This window comes from Zingiber officinale, chromosome 1A (assembly GCF_018446385.1).
Source record: "Zingiber officinale cultivar Zhangliang chromosome 1A, Zo_v1.1, whole genome shotgun sequence".
NCBI classification, from domain to species: domain Eukaryota; kingdom Viridiplantae; phylum Streptophyta; class Magnoliopsida; order Zingiberales; family Zingiberaceae; genus Zingiber; species Zingiber officinale.
The window spans coordinates 5883878-5910710 of NC_055987.1; positions in this window are offsets into that span (position 1 = coordinate 5883878).

Here is a 26833-nt window from a genome sequence, read left to right on the forward strand (position 1 = left end):
AGTGAGTCTAGGGCAGAGGATGGATCGCCGGCACTGCTCGGCGTCGGCTCTGTGAATTGTGGCCGGCGGTGGATCTAGGGCACGGCTGGCGCAAAGAGGAGAGGATCGGGATGGGGCTTGGTCGGCGGGCCGGCAGATTGGGGTTGGCGTCGCACGAGGGAGATGAGAAGAAGAAGAAGGCTTTGGGTGTGCGCTCGGGAGGAAGAAAATGAAGGAGAAGGTGGAGGAAACTGTCGTGCGGTTAGGGCTCGGGTTCGCGCGGGGAAGAAGGTGTAACACCCATGAAATTATAAGATAGGTATATGAATATTATTTTCCTTAGAGCATAGAAATGAAAAGAATAAGAGAAAAAGGAAAATGAAAAAAAAAAAAAAGAAACAAAAGAAAATCTAGAATAAGAAGAGGTGAGGTCAAGGATTGAACCTTGAACCTCCCACAATTGATGGAGATAAATTGATGAATGATAACCATTAGGATAAGGAGAAATAATTGGATAGAAAGGAATGAAAAATATAGTTAAAGGAGAAAAGAAAACTAAGCAAAAAGAACAAGAGAAAACCAAGTTGCTTACCTTCTTTTCCCTCTTGGTTAAGAAAAGGAGCAAGCAAAAGAAGGATTTACTACTTCCCTTCCTCTCTCTATTTTCATGGGAATTAATGGAGTGGGGGAAAAGAGGAGTTGAGGGAGTGAATGAGGACATGTTTCATGGGCAAGGGAATAAATAGATTGGAGAAGAAAAAAATAAGGGATTAAATCATTTTTCCTCCTTCCTCTTGCTTCTTCATTCCTCACCGAACCAAGAACTCTCTCCCTCTCCTTTGTCTGAGAGCTAAGCTAAGCTTCTCTTCAAGAAAAACAAAGTTTATAGAGTAGACCTTCAAGTTCTGGCCCTTACAAGAGAAGGAAACAAAAGGAGGTACAAGAAGAAGAAGCTTCCACCTTCCTTATCACCTAGAACACTTTTCTCTCTAAGGAAAACCACAAGCGAAAGGATGTAAGTTCCCCTCACCTGTGGTACAATAGCTCTTATTTTTCTATGAAGATTCGGTCACATAAAAAGCTAAGAAAATATCATGAAGAAATTCTAACCAAGATAAGACCAAAGGGAGGACCTAGAGAATGAAAGGATCTAAAATTAATATGCTTGATATTTCTCTTGTAGCATGTATTTTATGGTAAGGATTTATCTATGTTAAAATGTTTGGTAGAACTTAGATTCATGAGTATTCGGCCATGGTAGAACTAAGGGCCTAGGAGAGCTTTAATTTAAAACTAAGTATGCCAAGATCTCCTTAAGATAAGATATGAAATTATTATGATATGCCCATGATCATATGTTAAGTTAAACTCTATTTCATATCCATGAAGGTATGGTTAGGTTTGGATTTTTAAAGCCTAGGAGAATTTAAAGCAAATATAAGATGCTCATGATCTCCTTGATGAAATGTTATGTAGCTAATCCAATGTGCTTATGTTTATTGTTGTATGGAAATTAAATTCATGCTCTATATCATTCGGCCACTTCATGATTTAGGGCTTAGGGAAATTAAAACCTAACTCAACCATGCTCGTGTTATTCCTTGATATATTGGCTATGAAAGTTGTTTAAGGTTATCATGCTTTTAGGGCACTTGAACCCTAATTTTAAGCCCTACAAGTTTCGGCCACTTCATGATTTAGGGCTTAGGAAACTTAGAACCTAACTCAACTATGCTCATGTTATTCCTTGATATTTTTGCTATAAAAGTTGTGTAAGGTTCTCATGCTTTTAGGACACTTGAACCTAAATTTTAAGTCCTATAATATTCGACCATTACATGATGAAGGACTTAGGAAACTTAGAACCTAACTCAACCATGCTCATGTTATTCCTTGATATTTTTGCTATGAAAGTTGTTTAAGGTTCTCATGCTTTTAGGACACTTGAACCTAAATTTTAAGTCCTATAACATTCGGCCACTTCATGATTTAGGGCTTAGGGAACTTAAAACCTAACTCAACCATGCTCATGTTATTCCTTGATATTTTTGCTATGAAAGTTGTTTAAGGTTCTCATGCTTTTAGGACACTTGAACCTAAATTTTAAGTCCTATAACATTCGGCCATTACATGATGAAGGACTTAGGAAACTTAGAACCTAACTCAACTATGCTCATGTTATTCCTTGATATTTTTGCTATGAAAGTTGTTTAAGGTTCTCATGCTTTTAGGACACTTGAACCTAAATTTTAAGTCCTATAACATTTGGCCATTACATGATGAAGGACTTAGGAAACTTAGAACCTAACTCAACTATGCTCATGTTATTCCTTGATATTTTTGCTATGAAAGTTGTGTAAGGTTCTCATGCTTTTAGGACACTTGAACCTAAATTTTAAGTCCTATAACATTCGGCCATTACATGATGAAGGACTTAGGAAACTTAGAACCTAACTCAACAATGCTCATGTTATTCCTTGACATATTTGCTATGAAAGTTGCTTAAGGTTCTCATGCTTGAATGATAGTTTTTAACCCAATGTATGCTTGATAAGTTTCGGCCATGATAAGTTGTAAGTTTAAGTAAACTAGAACTCTACCTAAACTTGCTCATGATAGTATAAGAAATGATGCTTACTTAGGGTTCACATGTTGGGATGAAGTTTTACCAAAAACACAACCTATATGGTTCGGCCACTAAAAGACATTAGGGTTAGAGATCAAATTATGTTTTCCATGTATCTTATATGCCATGATTTTGAGATTTCTATGCTTAATTATGCACACGTATGATCTATACATGATGGAAACCCTTATGCTATGGTGTGTATTATTAATGATGAAGCTATGTGCAAATTTATCCATGATATATGTGATGAGCTGTGTGCCCAATTTATGCATGAAATATATGATGTGCTGTGTGCCCAATTTATGCATAAAATTTATGATGTGCTGTGTGCCCAAATATTTACATACCATTATGATGAGCTGTGTGCCCAAAAGTCTATATGGTATGATATGATAAGTGACACGATGTACAAGAAAAGATAAGAACCATGATATGTAAAAACATGCTATTTTACTTTATGTATGGCTTGTACCAAGGGTGGGCTCCATAAGCGCCCCGGGGTCGATGGACTAAGAATGGGCCTCGTTAGAGATGGGCTCCTAACTGCCCCTAGGTCGATGGACTAAGAAACGGGCCTAGTATGTATGCCTTGTAGGGTTCGAGACTTGGTACCTTGTGTTGGATCGTGAAACGTCGATAGAGGGGGGGGTGAATATCGATTCGAAAAACAACGAGTATAAACGCAGCAGAATAAGAAAATTGAACACAATGAATTTTACTTCGTTCGGAGCCTGTGACGACTCCTACTCGAAGGTCCGTACTCCGTGAGTACTTTCGTTTGGCAATTACTAGCAGTTTGAAAATGATTACAATTTAAGGTACAATAATGCTAGCAAAATAAAGAAAATACCGACAAGAATTAAAGAACAGGAAAGGAGTGTATCATCGGATCTTTTGTTTGCGTCGCTGGAGCGCAGAGCAGCAGAGCAAGCAGCAGAAGACTTTCTTTTCGTTGTTGTTCTGAAGCTCCCCTCTGACCCTTCTTTTATATGATGCTCGGGGCGCCCTGGATTCCTTCCGGGCGCCCTGGTGAGACGTGGCAAGTTCAACCAGCGAGCTCCAAGTGGCGACGCGCGATCAGGATGATTTTTGCCTCCAGGGCACCCGGATCCCTTCCGGGCGCCTGGACTTCCGGGCGCCCGGATCCCCTCCGGGCGCCCGGACCACCTTTTTCCAGCGAACAGCTTTCCTGCAAAACAAGGTTAGTCCGAGACAAGTAATTCTTGCAAAATAAAGTGTTAGTTCAGTTTTATGAATTTAGTATAAGAAGTATGACTTAGATTCTGTCTTTCCGAGACTGGAATCTAGTCACGATCTCGATTTAGATATCCGAAATGGATCTAAGCCGGATAGACGCCTAATGTTCCCTTCCCGGGAACGCGTCCTCACAGTCACTTCCCTCCAGTGACTTACCTCACTTACCTGCCAGACGTCCGGTCAGCCCTTCGACCCGTTTGGACTTCTTGCCAACTATCCGGTCAGCCCGTCGACCTAGCTGGACTTCTCGCCAAGCGTCCGGTCAGCCCGTCGACCCGCTTGGACTTCTCGCCAGCTATCCGGTCAGCCCGTTGACCTAGCTGGGCTTTGTGCCAGACATCCGGTTAGCCCGTCGACCTGTCTGGACTTCTCCTGCATACTCGATCAGAGTGTTAGACAACAACAGACTAACTTAACCTGATTTGTCATTCATCAAAACATGGGTTAAATCGTTAGTGCTAACCGCACCAACACCTTGGACCTACATAGGACGCGCACATTAATGTATGTGGTACAAGCCAGGGCCCTAATCATGTTAAGATTATGTTTAAGTATGTATATTATAAGTTTTTAAAGGACATATTGCATATATTTTTCATGATGCATGTTTATAAATTCACCTTGCATATACCTTACGATTATGCCATGATATTTATGATGATATTATGATATGTCAGGGTGCAATTGATGATTGTGTTATGTTATGCCATGATACCTTACGCTTATGTTATGATATGCCATGATATGCTGCATGATATAATGAATTTCCTCCATGTGTTATGTCTTGTGATTTTTGATATGTTATACTGTTTTGTGAGTAGGAAAGGAACTTACTGAGCCATGAGAGCTCACAGCTTACTTTCTTGTACCACAGATAAAGGCAAGGAATGGATGAACTAGGGGAGCAGCAGGAGGGGCTAGAAGGATGTGTGTAGTAGTGCCTTGGCTAAAAAGGAGAAAGACCTGCTTTTGTTTAATAAGAACTATGCCTAGTTATGTTACTGCTTTATGACTTCATGACATTTAATTTTGTGTTTGGGTATTTTGACTTAAAAATCATGTTAAGTATGCTATGTGGTGTTATATGTCCAGGTGATTAGTCATGTTGATTTTAAAGAAAAGAAAAGTTTTTTATTTCTATAAATAAGATTTCTGCTGTAGTAAGAAGGTATGTATATGTATGTGTAAGTAACCCCCGTCGCCTTAGCAGGAGGGGCGGGGCGTTACAGTTTGGTATCAAAGCCAGGTTTAGCCAATTCACTACACACATGTCAAGCCACCATCCTGCCGCTCCAAGTAAGAATCTATGTGCTTAATTTAATTTATTGCTGTTTGTTTTATAATGCTTTAATATTATGCATGTTTATTTATGTTCGTTATTTAGTTTAGGTATGCATGATGGTAGGATAGGAATAGTATTAACCTTTTTGCAACCGAGTAGGAGTAAGGATAATTTATTGTTATTTAATGAAGATAAGCATGGCTAGGAGACGTACTACCCGAGCAGACGAGACACCGACTCCACCAGATCTGACCCAGGTAGTCACCGATCTCCAGCGTCAGATCACGGAGCAACAACAGCTGATCACTACGCTAATGGGTCAACAAGGAACTCCTACTACCCCGCCAGTAAATCAGAATGCGGTGCCCGTCGTGCCAATAGTTGCACCAGTACCACCGGTTGCCCCTGCCCCAGTGGCTCGACAGGAAACCTACTTGATACAGTGGCTGAGGCTGAAACCGGAAAACTTCTCGGGTACTTGCAAGCCATGGGATGCCCAGGCCGGGTTCAAGACAGTAGAAAGCATAGTGGAACTACTGGACTGGCCCGAATCGGAGAAGATCAAGTGTGTATCTTTCTGTTTTTCCGGAGACGTGAGAATGTGGTGGGAAAGAGTGAAAGCAAAGAGACAGATTAATCTGATGAACTGGACGGACTTCGAGACAGAGTTCTTCGAGGAATTCTTCCATATGCAAGTGATGAACCGACACTATGACGAGTTCACCGAGTTTCGGCAAGGTGACCTATCAGTAAACGAAGCAGTAAAACACTTCAACCGTTTGGCACGCCTATGTCCAGAATTGGTTCGCACAGAAAGAGAAAGGGTCAGACTGATGTTGAAGATGCTTCGACCCGAAATAGCATTGAACGTGGCCGGCGGAGTTAATAGACCTCAGACTATAGAGGAATTGGTCAGCAGTGCCCTCATCACAGAATATTATCAGAATGTAATGAACAGAAATAAGAATCAGGTCCGAACAGAAGGACAGAAATCCTCAAGTAATAAGACAAGCTGGAAGGGACCTCCACTGGAAAAAGGAAACAATGGGACAATTCAAAAGGTGGCTCAGTGAATAAGCAACCAAAGTACCCCCAGTGCACTATTTACGGAAAGCTGCATTCCGGAGTATGTCATAAGGGTACCAGAAGGTGCTATAGTTACGGAGGAGAAGGACATCTTGCCAGAGACTGCACCAACCAGTTCCAGGCACCACCCCAGCAGAACAACCAAAACAGGAATATCCCCTCACAACTACGTCAGATGCAAACTACTATTGAAGGAACATTGATCAGCCAAGGGAGATTGGAAGCTCCACCAACTACAACGAACGCCAGGGTTTTCTCGCTTACTAAGGAGGATGTGGCAAGCGCCTCTACTGTCGTTACAGGTCAGTTACCTACTTTTAGTTAAATTACCAAAGCTATATCTGATGCTAAAGGAGAACCAATGATCGAAATTATTGGGAAACCGAGAGATATTACTAGTCAATGGATCGAAAATATGTCTGGGCAGCTCTCTACCATGACCATAGCACCCACATTATTCGATAATCTATTAGAGAAACAAACCAGTGACCACAGTCTCCAAAGGATTAAACAAGAAACCCTAGAAGGAAAGAATGACGGATTCCGGATCACGGACAATGGAATATTATACCTCAGGGATCGATTATGTATTCCCGAGAATCCAGAGTTGCGAAGAAGGATACTAGAGGAAGCTCATTCAACACCCTATGCAATGCACCCAGGATCCACCAAAATGTACCAAGATTTGAAAAAGAAATTTTGGTGGTCCGGTATGAAAAGAGATGTGGCTCAGTATATCGGTACTTGCCTGACCTGTCAGAGGGTTAAAGCAGAACATCAGAGACTGGGAGGATTATTGTAGCCTGTCCAAATTCCAGAATGGAAATGGGAAGATATCTCTATGGATTTTATAGCAGGGTTACCCAAGACAACAAACGGCTATGACGCCATATGGGTAATTGTGGATAGATTAACTAAATCCGCCCATTTTCTAGCAATCAAAATGACTTATTCGATTGAGCAACTGGCTCAATTATATGTCAAGGAAATTGTCAGACTACATGGGATCCTGAAGACCATTCTTTCAGACAGAGATGGTCGTTTCATTTCACATTTCTGGGAATGCATTCAGAAGACTCTCGGTACGAAGCTATTTTTCAGTACTGCCTTTCACCCTCAGACCGATGGACAAACAGAAAGGGTTAATCAAGTGCTAGAAGATATGTTACGGGCATGCGCATTGGACTTCAAGGGAAGCTGGAGCCGATATTTATGCCTAGCGGAATTTGCCTACAACAATAGTTACCAGGCTACTATTGGGATGGCACCTTACGAGGCTTTGTACGGGAGGAAATGCAGATCCCCTATATGTTGGTACGAAGGCGGTGAAAAGAAGGAGATGGGATTCCAGACCGAGTTCATCGATAACACCACTCAGGCTATACAGAACATCCGCCAACGAATAGAAACTGCTCAGAGTCGACAAAAGAATTATGCGGATAAGCGACGAAGGCCATTGGAATTCAGTGTCGGAGACTCGGTATTTCTCAAGGTAGCTCCTATGAAAGGGGTAATGAGGTTTGGTAAGAAGGGAAAGCTAAGCCCACGTTATGTGGGACCATACCGAGTTCTGAAAAGAATCGGCAAAGTAGCTTATGAAATAGCGCTGCCTCAAGAGATGTCATCCATCCACAACGTGTTCCACGTCTCGATGCTAAAGAAATGCATTCCGAGCACGGATCAAGTAATCGAACCACGGGCAGTACAAGTGCAAGAGGACCTAACTTACGAGAGCCGACCAATTCAGATATTGGATCGAGATGTCAAAAGACTAAGGAACAAGGAAGTACCCTTAGTAAAGGTTCTATGGCAAAACCAACGATATGAAGAAGCCACGTGGGAACGAGAAGATGATATGAGACAGAAGTATCCATCGCTATTCTAAGTTCGAGGATGAACTTTTTATGAGGTATGGGATACTGTAACACCCACGAAATTATAAGATAGGTATATAAATATTATTTTCCTTAGAGCATAGAAATGAAAAGAATAAGAGAAAAAGGAAAATGAAAAAAAAAGAAACAAAAGAAAATCTAGAATAAGAAGAGGTGAGGTCAAGGATTGAACCTTGAACCTCCAACAATTGATGGAGATAAATTGATGAATGATAACCATTAGCATAAGGAGAAATAATTGGATAGAAAGGAATGAAAAATATAGTTAAAGGAGAAAAGAAAACTAAGAAAAAAGAACAAGAGAAAACCAAGTTGCTTACCTTCTTTTCCCTCTTGGTTAAGAAAAGGAGCAAGCAAAAGAAGGATTTACTACTTCCCTTCCTCTCTCTATTTTCGTGGGAATTAATGGAGTGGGGGAAAAGAGGAGTTGAGGGAGTGAATGAGGACATGTTTCATGGGCAAGGGAATAAATAGATTGGAGAAGAAAAAAATAAGGGATTAAATCATTTTTCCTCCTTCCTCTTGCTTCTTCATTCCTCACCGAACCAAGAACTCTCTCCCTGTAAAATACCAGAAAATAGGCGAATATTAATAAGGAAAATTTTCGGAATTCTTGGAGATTTTTCGGAAATTTTTCGGAGCTTGTACGGACGAGTTGACAGAAATAAAAACGGGGTCTGGAAAAGCCTGTTTAGGTTACCCTGTTTTAATGAGGAAAAGATTTATTTTCTTTTCCTTTTCCCTTTTCTTTTTCTTATTATTTTTCTTTATTTTTCGCCGTTTTCCTCCATTTCTTCTCCACGAAACCGCCGCGCCTCTCCTTGCCCTAATCCCCTCTGCGGCCGAGCCCTCCTCTTCATCTTCTCTTCCTCTTCGCCGAGCGACGGCGTTGATCACCGGCCACACCTCACCGTGTCCTAGATTGGCTTCTGCGCAACACTGCCGACAGCACCGTTGCCGCACCTCTACACAGCTTCGCCACCGTCTCCTATGTCGTGTTGCCGGCTACCTCCCCTGTGCCCTAGTTCTCCATCGCCGCCGCACCTCTGCCTTAGGTGATGGCCAAAAGGGGGAAAGACCGTGCCCTAGATTTGTCCCTCACTGCCACACGAAACAGCGCCACCAGCCGGTCTCCTCTTCGTCACTGCCGCTCTCACTTCCCTCTGCGCCGCTGCCGACCCCTGGTTTGGGAAACTCTAGCCGCGTGCCCTAGGTTTCTCTTCCTTTGTGTCGGCCAGAAGTTTCCAGACAGCTTGTACCGGCCAAACAAGCTTGATTCCGGCTAGAAGAAGAGTATCGATTTGGGAGGTAAGAAGTTGGTTTAGCAGATTATACATTAGTAATTTAATCTAATTCTTAGCAGTGGATGTAATGATTTTATTAGGGTAATTGCTTTGGGAATCCACAGCTCCACCTAGCTCCGGGCATCATTTTGGTAGCAACTTCTCCGGCTGTGATTCAACATAGGGCAAATTAGGTAAGTTTTAGAAGTGATTTCAATTGTACCTTGGGGTTGGTTTGTTAATTGATGAATGTGTTATGTTTGGTGATGGAAAATAATTTCTAAATATGAGTGTGGATTGGAGGAAATGGTTGTGTTGATTTGAGGTGCTAGAGTACTAAGAAATAAATTTAATAGAGGGATAAATCAGATTTAATTGATGATTAATTGTGTTTGTTTATAGGATGAATTTATACTTGCTGTAGTTACACATAAAATGGAAATTTGGAATAGTTAGGGTTTCTGGTAAATAAGGATTTTGGATTTAGCTATTTTATTTACAAATAAAACTTGGCTAAACCGTACGATTTATTACAGGATGTTGTTTTGAGACGAGCATCTTGACATCGGATTGGACCGGATACGATCCTCTTATCGGAGGCGGGTACCTCTTGACTTATCATTTATGATATTGTCTTTGGATATGCATAGTATTTTATAACTACAAGCAATGAACATGTTTGTCTTTGGTATGTCACTGTTTGATATCCATAGCATGTTAGGTTTGTCGCCTGTGATGTATTCGTGCTTATATCACATGATTTTGTTGCCATGAGTATCTTATTGCCATGAGTACTTTATTACCTTATGTATCTTAGTTTCTAGAGTAAGTGACATACCATGCTTTACTGAGGTTAGGATTAGATTCTGGATTTTTGTTTCTGGCATGTGTATCCAAATTATCTGATACTTAGGTTTTTATGCCATGCCTGGATTGTGTATTTCTATTGGTATATCATATATGATTCGTGTACCTAAACCTTGTGGCTTTGATCTGTGCATATTGTTGGTACATATGCTATGGAAGGGGGATATGTTTAGGATCTAGGTTGTTATACCCTAGAGGACCTGTATACTCTAGATCCGTGGATTGACCTACTGATACTGTTGTACCCATATTATGTATATATGGATTTTTCTATGCTGATTAGGATATTCCATACTTATTATGTTCAGGACATAGGTTTTTGATATTCTATCTGACCTGTGTACTTTAGATTTTGGTATGTGACCATCACTTTTACAGTACCCATTTTGTATATATGGATATGGTTATGTTGATCAGTTTTTGCTATGCATAGTGACATGCATCATGATTGCATGCTGTGCGATTGTCGGCTCCACTATGGTTGAGTCCATCGCCAGTTACATGTACTGCACACACACCCACTCATGGTTTAGTGGTATATCAGGCAGGTGTGTGGCGGTTCTGCTGTTTGGCTCCGTTGGTCATATGACTCAGCGTGGTAGCCGGCAGTCAGTTCTGCTCTATTTGGCTCCGCTGGCATTTAGTGTAGCAGCGTGGTAGCCGGCAGATGGTGGACTTTGTTTGGCTCCGTTGGTCAGGTGACTCAGCGTGGTAGCCGACAGAGATTTCCTCCCCGTCATCGTGTACTGGGTGATGAGAGCATTGAGCTCCCCCATTTATGATTTGGGGTCACAGGACAGGAGTACTCCGACAGCATTCCGTCCACTCGGTCACTGTTCAGGAGCAGTGATGTTAGAGTGCACGGTCATCACATGCATTGATTGCCTTTATTTGTTTGTGTTTTCTGCACTTATATGCTGCATTTTGGTGGATGCATTTGTTTAACATGCATATAGGAGACATACTGCGTATCAGTTTGATGACCCTTTAGATCAGGATAGGAGTTCCTGGTGAGTACAGCTTCCTTGATTACTTATCAATTTTGTATATTTCCTATATATTATTCGGAAGCTGTATTCCATGTTTATTGCTGTTAGAGATATCTTACTAGGCATGTCTATTGGTATTCGCTGAGTTGTTGAACTCACCCCCGTGGACACTATCTTTTCAGGTACCAGGTATTTATGGTGTCGCTTGGAGCATCCTGTCTGCTGGTCCCCGCGTCACATCAGAGACATATCGCTGCCTTTCTGTTGTTTATCTTGGTATACGAAATTTCTGTATTTCGAATTGTGTTCTGGTTTTGTTTCCGGGTGTTATGTTGTTGGTTGTGTAAGCCTAGCCGGCTAGCAGTTTTGTGTTTGGTTGTATTTGGTTTCTGTCATTTTCCGTTGTGTTGGTTTTGTGACAGGCAGAGGCTGAATTTTATATAAACTGCATGGTGTTTGTTTTTTTTTATTGTTATGATTCCAGCCGCATGTGGCTGAGGTATATTATGCCGTACAGGGGAGGTGCTGCCGAAATTTCTTCGGACAGAGACTCCCTCGGGACGTGACAATTTAGTGGTATCAGAGCAGGTATACGATACTTGCTATGTGTTTTGGATTTTCGAGATTTATCTGATATCAATTTATTTGGTATCAGAGATTGGCTTACGAGTCTTATTTTCCCGGTGTTTCGGATTTTCTGTTTTGGTCTTCTCGATGGGACTTTTCAGGTTTTGGGACCTGGCAGCAGCAGGACATCTCCAAGCTATAGGAGGTATGTTGGTATACTGTTATCCTACATTTTTGTTAGTATATGCACCGTTGACTATTATAGTTTGTGACATGTATTAGCACTCTTTACTAGTACCTATCTAGTTGAGATAGTAGATATTTTATGTATTAGGTAAAACCCTGATGATGATCGACCTTGATAGAGATTAAGGGTTACAGTTTCTGGTGATTTATCATATCATACGCTAGTAGTTTTTAGCTTATGTTATTACTAGTTGGTTAGCAGATTGAGGTACATACCAGCCTCTGCTTTTAATAGCTGGGTAGTGGATAGTATTTATATCTTTATGTTGACCTAGCCAGTAGTATACTATGTTATCTTAGTTAATTTCATTAGTAGATAATTGATCTACTCTTGTGAGATCGGTCAGTAGAAGTTTGATTTACCATAGTTGCTTGAAGGGGATTAATGTAATCTTGATCAGTTGGTAGATGGCCGATTTAGTTTTGTTGGACCGATCAGTAGAGGACCATCATACCCTATTTTTATGGAGATGCTGATCTTTGGGTTGTTTGTGCTTAGTTTGGTATCTAGAGCACATTTGAGTACATGTTTTGTACTGACGTGGAAAAGACTGAGTTGATCGTATATCATTGTTGATTTTGGTCAGTCTTTAGAGGATTGATTTATCCTATTCTGTGGGTACCTTAAATTTAGACTGTTTGTATCTTGTAGGATAACTTAGAAGGTGGCGTAGGGTTTGTGTGGTAGATTGGATTTAAAATATGTTGATTATGCATATATATGAAGTGTACATATGATTGTTATGAGTTGAAGGAGTTCTATGATGGATAGTTCATTTGTAAATAATGTGGGTATTCCCATCTAGATATGGTTATTGTAGGTTCCTTGTGGATTATAGCTATTTAGTTAGCTGTACGTGCTTGATTGACATATTGGAGGTTTCTTAACGATTTAAATTTGTGTCGTGGTATGTGCACATGGGTGTGAGTGTCATGTTGGAAGTATCTTGTCGACTACATCAGTGTTGTGATATATACATATGAGTTTGGTGTGGTATCTGAGGTATCTTGTTGATTATGTGTGATTTGTGAGTGCACCTGGGTTTAGTATGCCTTATTGGAAGTATACATTGATTATATTCTTGGCATAGGTGTATGTATGCCATGTGAGTGTTGTTTAAGGGGTATTGTTGATTTTACCTACGATGATATATGCACACGGGTTCGGTATGTATTGTTGGAGATATCACGGTGATTTACACCTATATTGTGAGTATGTTGGGTGTGCACTAATTAGAGGATTATGTTGATCATACCTATGTTGTGTGTGCACGTGTGTTAGGTGTATGGTTGGTAGCATCATGATGAGTCTACTTATTTGGAATGTAGAATGTTAAATGTCTACGTTATGATATTAGTTGTATTATCCTGTCAACTAATTCTCCTATTAGTGGGTGACCGACCTACTAGGATGATGATATAGTGGACTATGAATTTGATTTGATTACTGGATTGTGATACCCTAGGCTAACCACAGTGATCTGTGGTAGAGAGATCTCGTGCAGTCTCTAGCTAGATAGTTAGGTGCCTTGGACACACATGTTATGGATTGTCTGTGGTGGAGCGTTACTCCCACCTATTGCGGATTGCTTATAGCGGAGCATTGCTCCCATATCTATTGCAGATACATTTTCAGATTATTTGTGGTGGAGCGTTGCTCCCACATATGGAGGATTTCTTGTGGTAGAGTGTTGCTCCCACATTTGTGGTATTTCGTGTGATGGAGCGTTGCTCTCACACTAGAGGATCTTTTCCTTGGTGATTTATGTTATTAGTGGGTGATCAGATCTGTTTATTGTTGAGGATCTTATGGTTAGGAATGTCTGTGATACAGACATGATGTGTCTTGGTTTTACCATTAGAGCTTACGGAGCCCTAGATGTTATCATGGACTCGATGATTTTAGTATTCCCAGGATGTTTGGATCTGTGCCCATTGTCTTTGTTGACGATGTTGTGATTTATTACGGATCCGAGGTGAGACACGTGCATCACCTTTGCATAGATCTAGAGATGTTTCGACGAGAACATCTATATGCGAAGATCAGTAGTGCGTGTTTTGGGTGTCTTCTGTGAGATGTTTGAGACACACGGTCACCAGAAGGAGTATACCGTGGTTCCACAGGAGATCGAGGTAGTTACCGTTGGGAGTAGACAGAGTCTATAGAAGAGGCTCGCAACTTCCTTTGTTTGGCCGATATTTCCGGAGATACGTTGAGGGTTTCTCACGGATTGCTATGTTACTTACACGCCTGACCAGGAAAGGCGTGAAGTTCACTTGGACTGAGGATTGCAAGACCAGTTTTTAGGAGCTGAGGCGGAGACTAGTGTCGGCTCCGATTTTGGTTTACCTTTCTGGAGAGGATAGATATGTCCTCTACACCGACGCACCTATTCAAGGTTTGAGTACTGTTCTGATGCAGCACGATAGAGTAGTCTCCTATGCTTCTCGACAGTTGTGGGAGCATGAGTAGAACTACCAGTATATGACTTGTGGCTGGCCGTCATTATTTTGTGCCTTGAAGATTTGGCAGCCTTATCTATACGGTGTTACATTTGAGATTCTCACGGACCATAAGAGTCTCAAATATTTGGTCACTTAGAAAGGAATCTAATCTCCGACAGCGAAGATGGATGGAGTTCCTGAAGGATTTTGATTGTACCATTAGCTATCACCCAGGAAAAGCTAATGTGGTTGTCGACGCACTTAGCCGGAAGTCTAGAGTGACTTTGGCTTGCCACCGAGTTGTGGTTACAGACAGAGCAGGGTATTCTTGTTACCATGGCTGCTTAGTCGTCGATCAGGACGAGGATCCGAGAGCCCTAGGCTGCTGATCAGTATTTGTAGTTTATTTGCAGCTAGATAGCTTCCGGGCAGCAGACCGAGTTCACACTAGACGAGGAGGGTGTTATACACTTTCGAGATAGATTTTGCGTATTTCAGTCTCATCCGGTCTTATAGAAGTTACTTCTGGAGGCTCATCGCTCATGATTTGCTGTCCACCCTGGCGGTACCGTATGTACCTAGAATTTGAGGTGTTTCTATTGGTGGAACAACATAAAGGGAGACATCGTGGATTTTGTAGCTAGATGTCTTGTCTGTCAGCAAGTGAAGGCAGAGCACCAGAGACCTGTCGGTTTATTTCAGCGGATTCCTATTCCCGAGTGGAAATGGGAACATATTACTTTGGACTTTGTAGTGAGTTTGCCGAGGACATGACGAGGTCATGATGCGATTTGGGTAATCGTTGACCAATTAAACAAATCCGAGTATTTCTTAGCGATCTGAAAGACTGATTCCCTGGATCGATTGACAGATCTGTATTGCCGGGAGATCATCAGATTACATGGTATTCCTTTGACTATTATTTCGGATAGAGACACTGGTTCACGTCTCGTGTCTGGCAGAGTCTGCAGCAGGCCTTGCGAACGCAACTCCGTTTTAGTACAGCTTTCCATCCGCAGACAGATGAACAGTTAGAGCGGACCATACAGATTCTAGAGGACTTGCTGAGGTTATGTATGTTGGATTTTTATAGGCAGTTGGGAGGACCATTTGCCATTGGTGGTGTTCGCCTACAACAACGGTTTGCATTTGGCTATCCAGATGACACCGTTTGAAGCGTTGTATGGTAGGCCTTGTCGGACACCCACCCTTTGAGATGAGGTTGGGGAAGCCCAACTGTTGAAACCTCATAGAGCTCAGCGGGAGGCAGAGTTGGTCCGTATTATCAGACGGAGGATGTCAGAGGCGTAGGACCGCCAGAAGAGTTATGTAGACCGGAGTCGGAGACTCTTAGAGTTATCTATTGGCGACCATGTATTTCTACGAGTTTCACCCACGAAAGGGGTGAAGAGATTGGCCTCAGAGGTAAGTTAACTCTGTGATACATTGGACCTTTCCAGATCTTGGAAAGGGTTGGAGTGGTAGCTTACCGGTTGGCACTACCACCTTCCCTGTCAGGCGTCAACAATGTATTCCACGTATCTATGCTGAGGAGATACGTGCCCGACCCGACGCATGTGCTGGCAGATATTCCAGTTCCAGTTCAGCCTGACATTACTTATAAGGAGATTCCGGTACGGATTCTGGACCGGAAAGAGCGTCAGTTGCGGAACAAGACTATCCGGCTGGTTAAAGTCGGATGGCAGCATCATTCGGACGAGGAGGCTACTTGGGAGCTCGAGGATACTATCCGAGCTCGATATCCCCATCTTTTCACTTGAGGTATGTGATTTAATTTACCGTTCAGCATTTATACTTTATATCTGTTGTTAGTACTTGCTGATGGTAGATAACAAAATTTGGGGACAAAATTTTTATTAGTGGGGGAGAATGTAAAATACCGGAAAATAGGCGAATATTAATAAGGGAATTTTTCGGAATTTTTGGAGATTTTTCGGGAATTTTTCGGAGCTCGTACGGACGAGTTGACGGGGATAAAAACGGGGTCTGGAAAAGCCTGTTTAGGTTACCCTGTTTTAATGAGGAAAAGATTTATTTTCTTTTTCTTTTCCCTTTTCTTTTTCTTATTATTTTTCTTTATTTTTCGCCGTTTTCCTCCATTTCTTCTCCATGAAACCGCCGCTTGCCCTAATCCCCTCTGCAGCCAAGCCCTCCTCTTTATCTTCTCTTCCTCTTCACCGAGCGACGGCGTTGATCACCGGCCACACCTCACCGTGTCCTAGATTGGCTTCTGCGCAACACTGCCGACAGCACCGTTGCCGCACCTCTACACAGCTTCGCCACCGTCGCCTATGCCGTGTTGCCGGCTACCTCCCCTGTACCCTAGTTCTCCATCGCCGCCGCACCTCTGCCTTAGGTGATGGCCAAAAGGGGGAAAGACCGTGCCCTAGATTTGTCCCTCACTGCCACACGAAACAGCGCCACCAGCCGGTCTCCTCTTCGTCACTGCCGCTCTCCCTTCCCTCTGCGCCGCTGCCGACCCCTGGTTTGGGCAACTCTAGGCGCGTGCCCTAGGTTTCTCTTCCTTTGTGTCGGCCAGAAGTTTCCAGACAGCTTGTACCGGCCAAACAAGCTTGATTCCGGCTAGAAGAAGAGTATCGATTTGGGAGGTAAGAAGTTGGTTTAGCAGATTATACATTAGTAATTTAGTCTAATTCTTAGCAGTGGATGTAATGATTTTATTAGGGTAATTGCTTTGGGAATCCACAGCTCCACCTAGCTCCGGGCATCATTTTGGTAGCAACTTCTCCGGCTGTGATTCAACAGAGGGCAAATTAGGTAAGTTTTAGAAGTGATTTCAATTGTACCTTGGGGTTGGTTTGTTAATTGATGAATGTGTTATGTTTGGTGATGGAAAATAATTTCTAAATATGAGTGTGGATTGGAGGAAATGGTTGTGTTGATTTGAGGTGCTAGAGTACTAAGAAATAAATTTAATAGAGGGATAAATCAGATTTAATTGATGATTAATTGTGTTTGTTTATAGGATGAATTTATCCTTGCTGTAGTTACACATAAAATGGAAATTTGGAATAGTTAGGGTTTCTGGTAAATAAGGATTTTGGATTTAGCTATTTTATTTACAAATAAAACTTGGCTAAACCGTACGATTTATTACAGGATGTTGTTTTGAGACGAGCATCTTGACATCGGATTGGACCGGATACGATCCTCTTATCGGAGGCGGGTACCTCTTGACTTATCATTTATGATATTGTCTTTGGATATACATAGTACTTTATAACTACAAGCAATGAACATGTTTGTCTTTGGTATGTCACTGTTTGATATCCATAGCATGTTAGGTTTGTCGCCTGTGATGTATTCGTGCTTATATCACATGATTTTGTTGCCATGAGTATCTTATTGCCATGAGTACTTTATTACCTTATGTATCTTAGTTTCTAGAGTAAGTGACATACCATGCTTTACTGAGGTTAAGATTAGATTCTGGATTTTTGTTTCTGGCATGTGTATCCAAATTATCTGATACTTAGGTTTTTATTCCATGCCTGGATTGTGTATTTCTATTGGTATATCATATATGATTCGTGTACCTAAACCTTGTGGCTTTGATCTGTGCATATTGTTGGTACATATGCTATGGAAGGGGGATATGTTTATGATCTAGGTTGTTATACCCTAGAGGACCTGTATACTCTAGATCCGTGGATTGACCTACTGATACTGTTGTACCCATATTATGTATATATGGATTTTTCTATGCTGATTAGGATATTCCATACTTATTATGTTCAGGACATAGGTTTTTGATATTCTATCTGACCTGTGTACTTTAGATTTTGGTATGTGACCATCACTTTTACAGTACCCATTTTGTATATATGGATATGGTTATGTTGATCAGTTTTTGCTATGCATAGTGACATGCATCATGATTGCATGCTGTGCGATTGTCGGCTCCACTATGGTTGAGCCCATCGCCAGTTACATGTACTGCACACACCCCCACTCATGGTTTAGTGGTATATCAGGCAGGTGTGTGGCAGTTCTGCTGTTTGGCTCCGTTGGTCATATGACTCAGCGTGGTAGCCGGCAGTCAGTTCCGCTCTGTTTGGCTCCGCTGGCATTTAGTGTAGCAGCGTGGTAGCCGGCAGATGGTGGACTCTGTTTGGCTCCGTTGGTCAGGTGACTCAGCGTGGTAGCCGGCAGAGATTTCCTCCCCGTCATCGTGTACCGGGAGATGAGAGCATTGAGCTCCCCCATTTATGATTTGGGGTCACAGGACAGGAGTACTCCGACAGCATTCCGTCCACTCGGTCACTGTTCAGGAGCAGTGATGTTAGAGTGCACGGTCATCACATGCATTGATTGCCTTTATTTGTTTGTGTTTTCTGCACTTATATGCTGCATTTTGGTGGATGCATTTGTTTAACATGCATACAGGAGACATACTGCGTATCGGTTTGATGACCCTTTAGATCAGGATAGGAGTTCCTGGTGAGTACAGCTTCCTTGATTACTTATCAGTTTTGTATATTTCCTATATATTATTCGGAAGCTGTATTCCATGTTTATTGCTGTTAGAGATATCTTACTAGGCATGTCTATTGGTATTCGCTGAGTTGTTGAACTCACCCCCGTGGACACTATCTTTTCAGGTACCAGGTATTTATGGTGTCGCTTAGAGCATCCTGTCTGCTGGTCCCCGCATCACATCAGAGACATATCGCTGCCTTTCTGTTGTTTATCTTGGTATACGAAATTTCTGTATTTCGAATTGTGTTTTGGTTTTGTTTCCGGGTGTTATGTTGTTGGTTGTGTAAGCCTAGCCGGCTAGCAGTTTTGTGTTTGGTTGTATTTGGTTTCTGTCAGTTTTTGTTGTGTTTTGGTTTTGGTACAGCCGAGTGGGCTGCTTTACTTTTAACTGCGTAGTTGTGTCAGCCAGAGGCTGAATTTGATATTAACTTCATAGTTGTGTCAGCCAGAGGCTGAATTTGATATTAACTGCGTGGTGTTTGTTTTCTTTTATTGTTATGATTCCAGCCGCATGTGGCTGAGGTATATTATGCCTGTAGAAGTGCTTCAGATTGTCACCCGTACAGGGGAGGTGCTGCAGAAATTTCTTCGGACAGAGACTCCCTCGGGGCGTGACACTCCCTCTCCTTTGTCCGAGAGCTAAGCTAAGCTTCTCGTCAAGAAAAACAAAGTTTAGAGAGGAGACCTTCAAGTTCTGGCCCTTACAAGCAAAGGAAACAAAAGGAGGTACAAGAAGAAGAAGCTTCCACCTTCCTTATCACCTAGAACACTTTTCTCTCTAAGGAAAACCACAAGCGAAAGGATGTAAGTTCCCCTCACCTGTGGTACAATAGCTCTTATTTTTCTATGAAGATTCGGTCACATAAAAAGCTAAGAAAATATCATGAAGAAATTCTAACCAAGATAAGACCAAAGGGAGGACCTAGAGAATGAAAGGATCTAAAATTAATATGCTTGATATTTCTCTTGTAGCATGTATTTTATGGTAAGGATTTATCTATGTTAAAATGTTTGGTAGAACTTAGATTCATGAGTATTCGGCCATGGTAGAACTAAGGGCCTAGGAGAGCTTTAATTTAAAACTAAGTATGCCAAGATCTCCTTAAGATAAGATATGAAATTATTATGATATGCCCATGATCATATGTTAAGTTAAACTCTATTTCATATCCATGAAGGTACGGTTAGGTTTGGATTTTTAAAGCCTAGGAGAATTTAAAGCAAATCTAAGATGCTCACGATCTCCTTGATGAAATGTTATGTAGCTAATCCAATGTGCTTATGTTTATTGTTGTATGGAAATTAAATTCATGCTCTATATCATTCGGCCACTTCATGATTTAGGGCTTAGGGAAATTAAAACCTAACTCAACCATGCTCATGTTATTCCTTGATATATTGGCTATGAAAGTTGTTTAAGGTTCTCATGCTTTTAGGGCACTTGAACCCTAATTTTAAGCCCTAAAAGTTTCGGCCACTTCATGATTTAGGGCTTAGGAAACTTAGAACCTAACTCAACTATGCTCATGTTATTCCTTGATATTTTTGCTATGAAAGTTGTGTAAGGTTCTCATGCTTTTAGGACACTTGAACCTAAATTTTAAGTCCTATAATATTCGGCCATTACATAATGAAGGACTTAGGAAACTTAGAACCTAACTCAACCATGCTCATGTTATTCCTTGATATTTTTGCTATGAAAGTTGTTTAAGGTTCTCATGCTTTTAGGACACTTGAACCTAAATTTTAAGTCCTATAACATTCGGCCACTTCATGATTTAGGGCTTAGGGAACTTAAAACCTAACTCAACCATGCTCATGTTATTCCTTGATATTTTTGCTATGAAAGTTGTTTAAGGTTCTCATGCTTTTAGGACACTTGAACCTAAATTTTAAGTCCTATAACATTCGGCCATTACATGATGAAGGACTTAGGAAACTTAGAACCTAACTCAACTATGCTCATGTTATTCCTTGATATTTTTGCTATGAAAGTTGTTTAAGGTTCTCATGCTTTTAGGACACTTGAACCTAAATTTTAAGTCCTATAACATTCGGGCATTACATGATGAAGGGCTTAGGAAACTTAGAACCTAACTCAACTATGCTCATGTTATTCCTTGATATTTTTGCTATGAAAGTTGTGTAAGGTTCTCATGCTTTTAGGGCACTTGAACCTAAATTTTAAGTCCTATAACATTCGGCCATTACATGATGGACTTAGGAAACTTAGAACCTAACTCAACCATGCTCATGTTATTCCTTGACATATTTGCTATGAAAGTTGCTTAAGGTTCTCATGCTTGAATGATAGTTTTTAACCCAATGTATGCTTGATAAGTTTCGGCCATGATAAGTTCTAAGTTTATGTAAACTAGAACTCTACCTAAACTTGCTCACGATAGTATAAGAAATGATGCTTACTTAGGGTTCACATGTTGGGATGAAGTTTTACCAAAAACACAACCTATATGGTTCGGCCACTAAAAGACATTAGGGTTAGAGATCGAATTATGTTTTCCATGTATCTTATATGCCATGATTTTGAGATTCTATGCTTCTATGTTTAATTATGCACACTAATGATCTATACATGATGGAAACCCTTATGCTATGGTGTGTATTATTTATGATGAAGCTATGTGTAAATTTATCCATGATATATGTGATGAGCTGTGTGCGCAATTTATGCATGAAATATATGATGTGCTGTGTGCCCAATTTATGCATAAAATATATGATGTGCTGTGTGCCCAAATCTTTACATACCATTATGATGAGTTGTGTGCCCAAAAGTCTATATGGTATGATATGATAAGTGACACGATGTACAAGAAAAGATAAGAACCATGATATGTAAAAACATGCTATTTTACTTTATGTATGGCTTGTACCAAGGGTGGGCTCCATAAGCACCCCGGGGTCGATGGACTAAGAAACGGGCCTCGTTAGGGATGGGCTCCTAAGTGCCCCTAGGTCGATGGACTAAGAAACGGGCCTAGTATGTATGCCTTGTAGGGTTCGAGACTTGCTACCTTGGACCTACATAGAACGCGCGCATTTATGTATGTGGTACAAGCCGGGGCCCTAATCATGTTAAGATTATGTTTAAGTATGTATATTATAAGTTTTCAAAGGACATATTGCATATGTTTTTCATGATGCATGTTTATAAATTCACCTTGCATATACCTTACGATTATGCCATGATATTTATGATGATGTTATGATATGTCAGGGTGCAATTGATGATTATGTTATGTTATGCCATGATACCTTACGCTTATGTTATGATATGTCATGATATGCTGCATGATATAATGAATTTCCTCCATGTGTTATGTCTTGTGATTTTTGATATGTTATACGGTTTTGTGAGTAGGAAAGGAACTTACTGAGCCATGAGTGCTCACAGCTTACTTTCTTGTACCACAGATAAAGGCAAGGAATGGATGAACTAGGGGAGCAGCAGGAGGGGCTAGAAGGATGTGTGTGGTAGTGCCTTGGCTAAAAAGGAGAAAGACCTGCTTTTGTTTAATAAGAACTATGCCTAGTTATGTTACTGCTTTATGACTTCATGACATTTAATTTTGTGTTTGGGTATTTTGACTTAAAAATCATGTTAAGTATGCTATGTGGTGTTATATGTCCAGGTGATTAGTCATGTTGATTTTAAAGAAAAGAAAAGTTTTTAATTTCTATAAATAAGATTTCCGCTGTAGTAAGAAGGTATGTATATGTATGTGTAAGTAACCCCCGTCGCCTTAGCAGGAGGGGCGGGGCGTTACAGAAGGAGTGAACGGTGACAACAAAAAAAATGAATAAATAAAGAAAAGGAATTAAGAAATTCAACTTTTCCTCATTTAAATGGAGTAGCCTAAATAGGCTTTCCCGGAGCCCCATTTTACCCCTGTAAACTCGTCCATACCAGCTCCGAAAAATTCCTGAAAATTTTCCAAAAATTCTAGAAAATTCCACTATTAATATTTGCCTATTTTCGGTAATTTATATTCTCCCCCACTAATAAAAATTTGGTCCCCAAATTTCGTTATCTACCATCAGCAAGCACTAACAACATGTAGAAAGTATGAATGCTGAACGGTAAATAAATCAAATACCTCAAGTGAAAAGATGGGGATATCGTGCTCGGATCGTATCCTCGAGCTCCCAAGTAGCCTCCTCGCCCGAAGGATTCTGCCATCCGACTTTAACCAACCGGATAGTCTTATTCCGCAACTGACGCTCTTTCCGGTCCGAAATCTGTACCGGAATCTCCTCATAAGTAATGTCAAGCTGAACTGGAACTGGAATATCTGCCAGTACATGCGTCGGGTCGGGTACGTATCTCCTCAGCATAGATACGTGGAATACATCGTGGACGCCTGACAGGGATGGTGGTAGTGCCAATCTGTAAGCTACCGCTCCGATCCTCTCCAAGATCTCGAAAGGGCCAATGTACCGCGGAGCTAGCTTACCTCTGAGGCCGAATCTCTTCACCCCTTTCGTGGGTGAAACTTGTAGGAAAACATGGTCGCCAATAGAGAACTCTAGTGGTCTGCGTCTCCGATCAGCATAACTCTTCTAGCGGTCCTGCGCCTCTGACATCCTCTGTCTGATAGTACGGACCAACTCTGCATCCTGCTGAACTCTATGAGGTCCCAACAACTGGGCCTCTCCAACCTCGTCCCAGAGGACGAGCGTCTGACAAGGCCTACCATACAACGCCTTAAACGGTGTCATCTGGATAGCCGAATGAAAGCTGTTGTTATAGGCAAACTCTACCAATGGCAGATGGTCCTCCCAACTGCCTCCGAAATCCATAACACATGACCTCAGCAGGTCCTGTAAAGTCTGAATGGTCCGCTTTGACTATCCATCTATCTGTGGATGGAAGGCTGTACTGAAACGGAGCTGTGTGCCCAAGGCTTGCTGCAGACTCTGCCAGAAACGAGACGTAAACCGTGGATCTCTATCCGAAATGATACTCAAAGGAACACCATGTAGTATGATGATCTCTCGACAATATAGATCTGCTAGTCGATCCAGGGAATCAGTCCTCCGAATCGCTAATAAGTGCGCGGATTTGGTTAATCGATCAACGATTACCCAAATCGCGTCATGGCCTCGTCGTGTCCTCGGCAAACCCACCACAAAGTCCATAGTGATATATTCCCATTTCCACTCGGGAATAGGAATCTGCTGAAGTAATCCTGCAGGTCTCTGGTGCTCAACCTTCACCTGCTGACAGACACGACATCTAGCTACAAAATTCGCGATATCTTTCTTCATACCGTTCCACCAATAGGAACGCCTCAAGTCTCGATACATACAGGTCCCGCCTGGATGGATCGCAAATTGAGAGCGGTGAGCCTCCTGAAGTAGCTCCTGTAAGACCGGATGAGACTGAGGTACGCATAATCTGCCTCGGAAGTATATAACACCCTCCTCGTCTCGTGTGAACTCGGTCTGCTGCCCGGAAGCTAGCTGGCTGCCAATGAACTGAAATTACTGATCACCAGCCTGAGCCTCTCTGATCTTCGTCCTGATCGACGACTGAGCAACCATAGCAACAAGAATACCCTGCTTTGTCTATCCCTGCTCCTCAAGGTCTAACTCAGAGAAACCCTGAATCAAGTCCGTGAATGAAGTCCGGTGGCAAGCCAAAGTCCCTCTGGACTTCCTGCTGAGTGCATCGGCAACCACATTAGCTTTCCCCGGGTGGTAGCTAATGGTACAATCGTAGTCCTTCAGGAACTCCATCCATCTCCTCTGTCGGAGATTAAGCTCCTTCTGGGTAAAAATGTATTTGAGACTCTTATGATCAGTGAGAATCTCAAATGTAATACCGTATAGATGATGACGCCAAATCTTCAAAGCATATATGATGGCGGCTAACTCCAGGTCATGAACTGGGTAGTTCTTCTCATGCTCCTTCAGCTGACGAGAAGCATAAGAGACTACTCTGCCGTGCTGCATCAGAACAACACCCAAACCCTGTAGAGAAGCGTCGATGTAGAGTACAAATCTGTCCTCTCCAGAAGGTAAAACCAAAACTGGAGCCGACACTAATCTCCGCTTCTGCTCCTGAAAGCTGGTCTCGCAATCCTCTGTCCACGTAAAGTTCACGCCCTTCCTGGTAAGGCGTGTCAGCGGCATAGCAATACGTGAGAAACCCTCGACAAAATGTCGGTAATATCTGGCCAATCCCAGAAAACTGCAGATCTCCTGAACTGACTTCGGCTGCTCCCCACTGGTGACAACCTCGATCTTCTGAGGGTCTACTGAAATACCTCCGCTAGAGACCACGTGTCCCAGAAAACCGACTAAGGATAGCCAGAACGCACACTTGCTGAACTTCGCGTACAGCTGATGTCGTCGAAGAATCTCCAAAACTGTGCGAAGATGCTGTGCATGCTCCTCCTCGGAACGAGAGTAGACCAATATGTCATTAATGAAGACGATAACAAACTGATCCAAATACTACAGAAAGATGCGGTTCATCAAGTCCATAAACACCGCTGGAGCATTGGTAAGTCCAAATGACATTACCAAAAACTCATAATGATCGTATCTGGTACGGAAAGCTGTTTTCTGAATATCTGAGTCTCTAACTCTCAGCTGATGATATCCAGATCACAGATCAATCTTAGAATACACTGAAGTACCTCTGAGCTGATCAAACAAATCCTCGATCCGTGGTAGAGGATATTTATTTCTGACGGTCACTGCATTCAGCTGTCTGTAGTCAATACATAACATCATGGTGTCGTCCTTTTTCTTGACAAATAATACCGGAGAACCCCATGGAGAAACACTAGGGCGAATAAATCCCCTATCCAAAAGCTCCTAGAGTTGAACCTTCAGCTCGTTCAACTCTTTTGGTGTCATACGATAAGGAGCTTTCGATGCCGGTGCGGTCCCTGGAATCAGCTCAATAGCGAACTCGGCTTGCCTTCTGGGAGGCAAACCTAGCAGCTCCTCTGGAAATACATCAGGGTACTCACGGACCACAGGAACGTTAGAGAGCTGCGAATTACTGCTGTCTTCAGTACTGATAAGAGATAATAGAAAACCGTGACAGCCGTGAGACAGCAGCTTCTGCACTTGAATCGCTAAAATAATCGAGATGTCGTTGTCTCTGATGCCAGTGAAACTCTACGAGGGTTGGTTCGGAGGCCGGAAGGTGACCACCCTCGTCTGGCAATCAACGGTAACATGATATACTGACAGCCAATCCATGCCAAGTATGATATCAAACTCGACCATCTCCAATACTAGAAGATCTACTGTAAGTATCATGTTGCCAAAGTCTAACGGGCAACCTCTGACCTCTTGGGTGACGTCCAATGTATCACCGGACGGTAGAGAAATTTTCAGTCGATGTAGTCTAAGAGTAGTCTACTTATCTCCCTCAGAAATGCACATATTTTCACGAGTCATGATACCTCGTCAATTATCTATGGTTACAGTTTTCATATTGTTGGTTGATGTCAAAGAAAGTTGTAGAGCTATATCTATAAGTGGTTTGTTGATTATCTCTTTTGAAAATGCTTTAACTTATTTGTGTTGGAGAAACACCAATGTGCAAGCGTAAAAGAGTTATTGCAGACCTGCATGAAATCAAAGCAACGGTGACAATTGCCTCCCATTTTCCATTTGCAACGCCTAGTGTTCATAATGTTGCACTATAGGGATATTAATGTTTCACTCTTTTGGTTTAGCAAAAGGGGACAGAGGTCAAGGACTGTTGATCGACCAGTCTATAATAGTTATTGCCTACCGGGCAA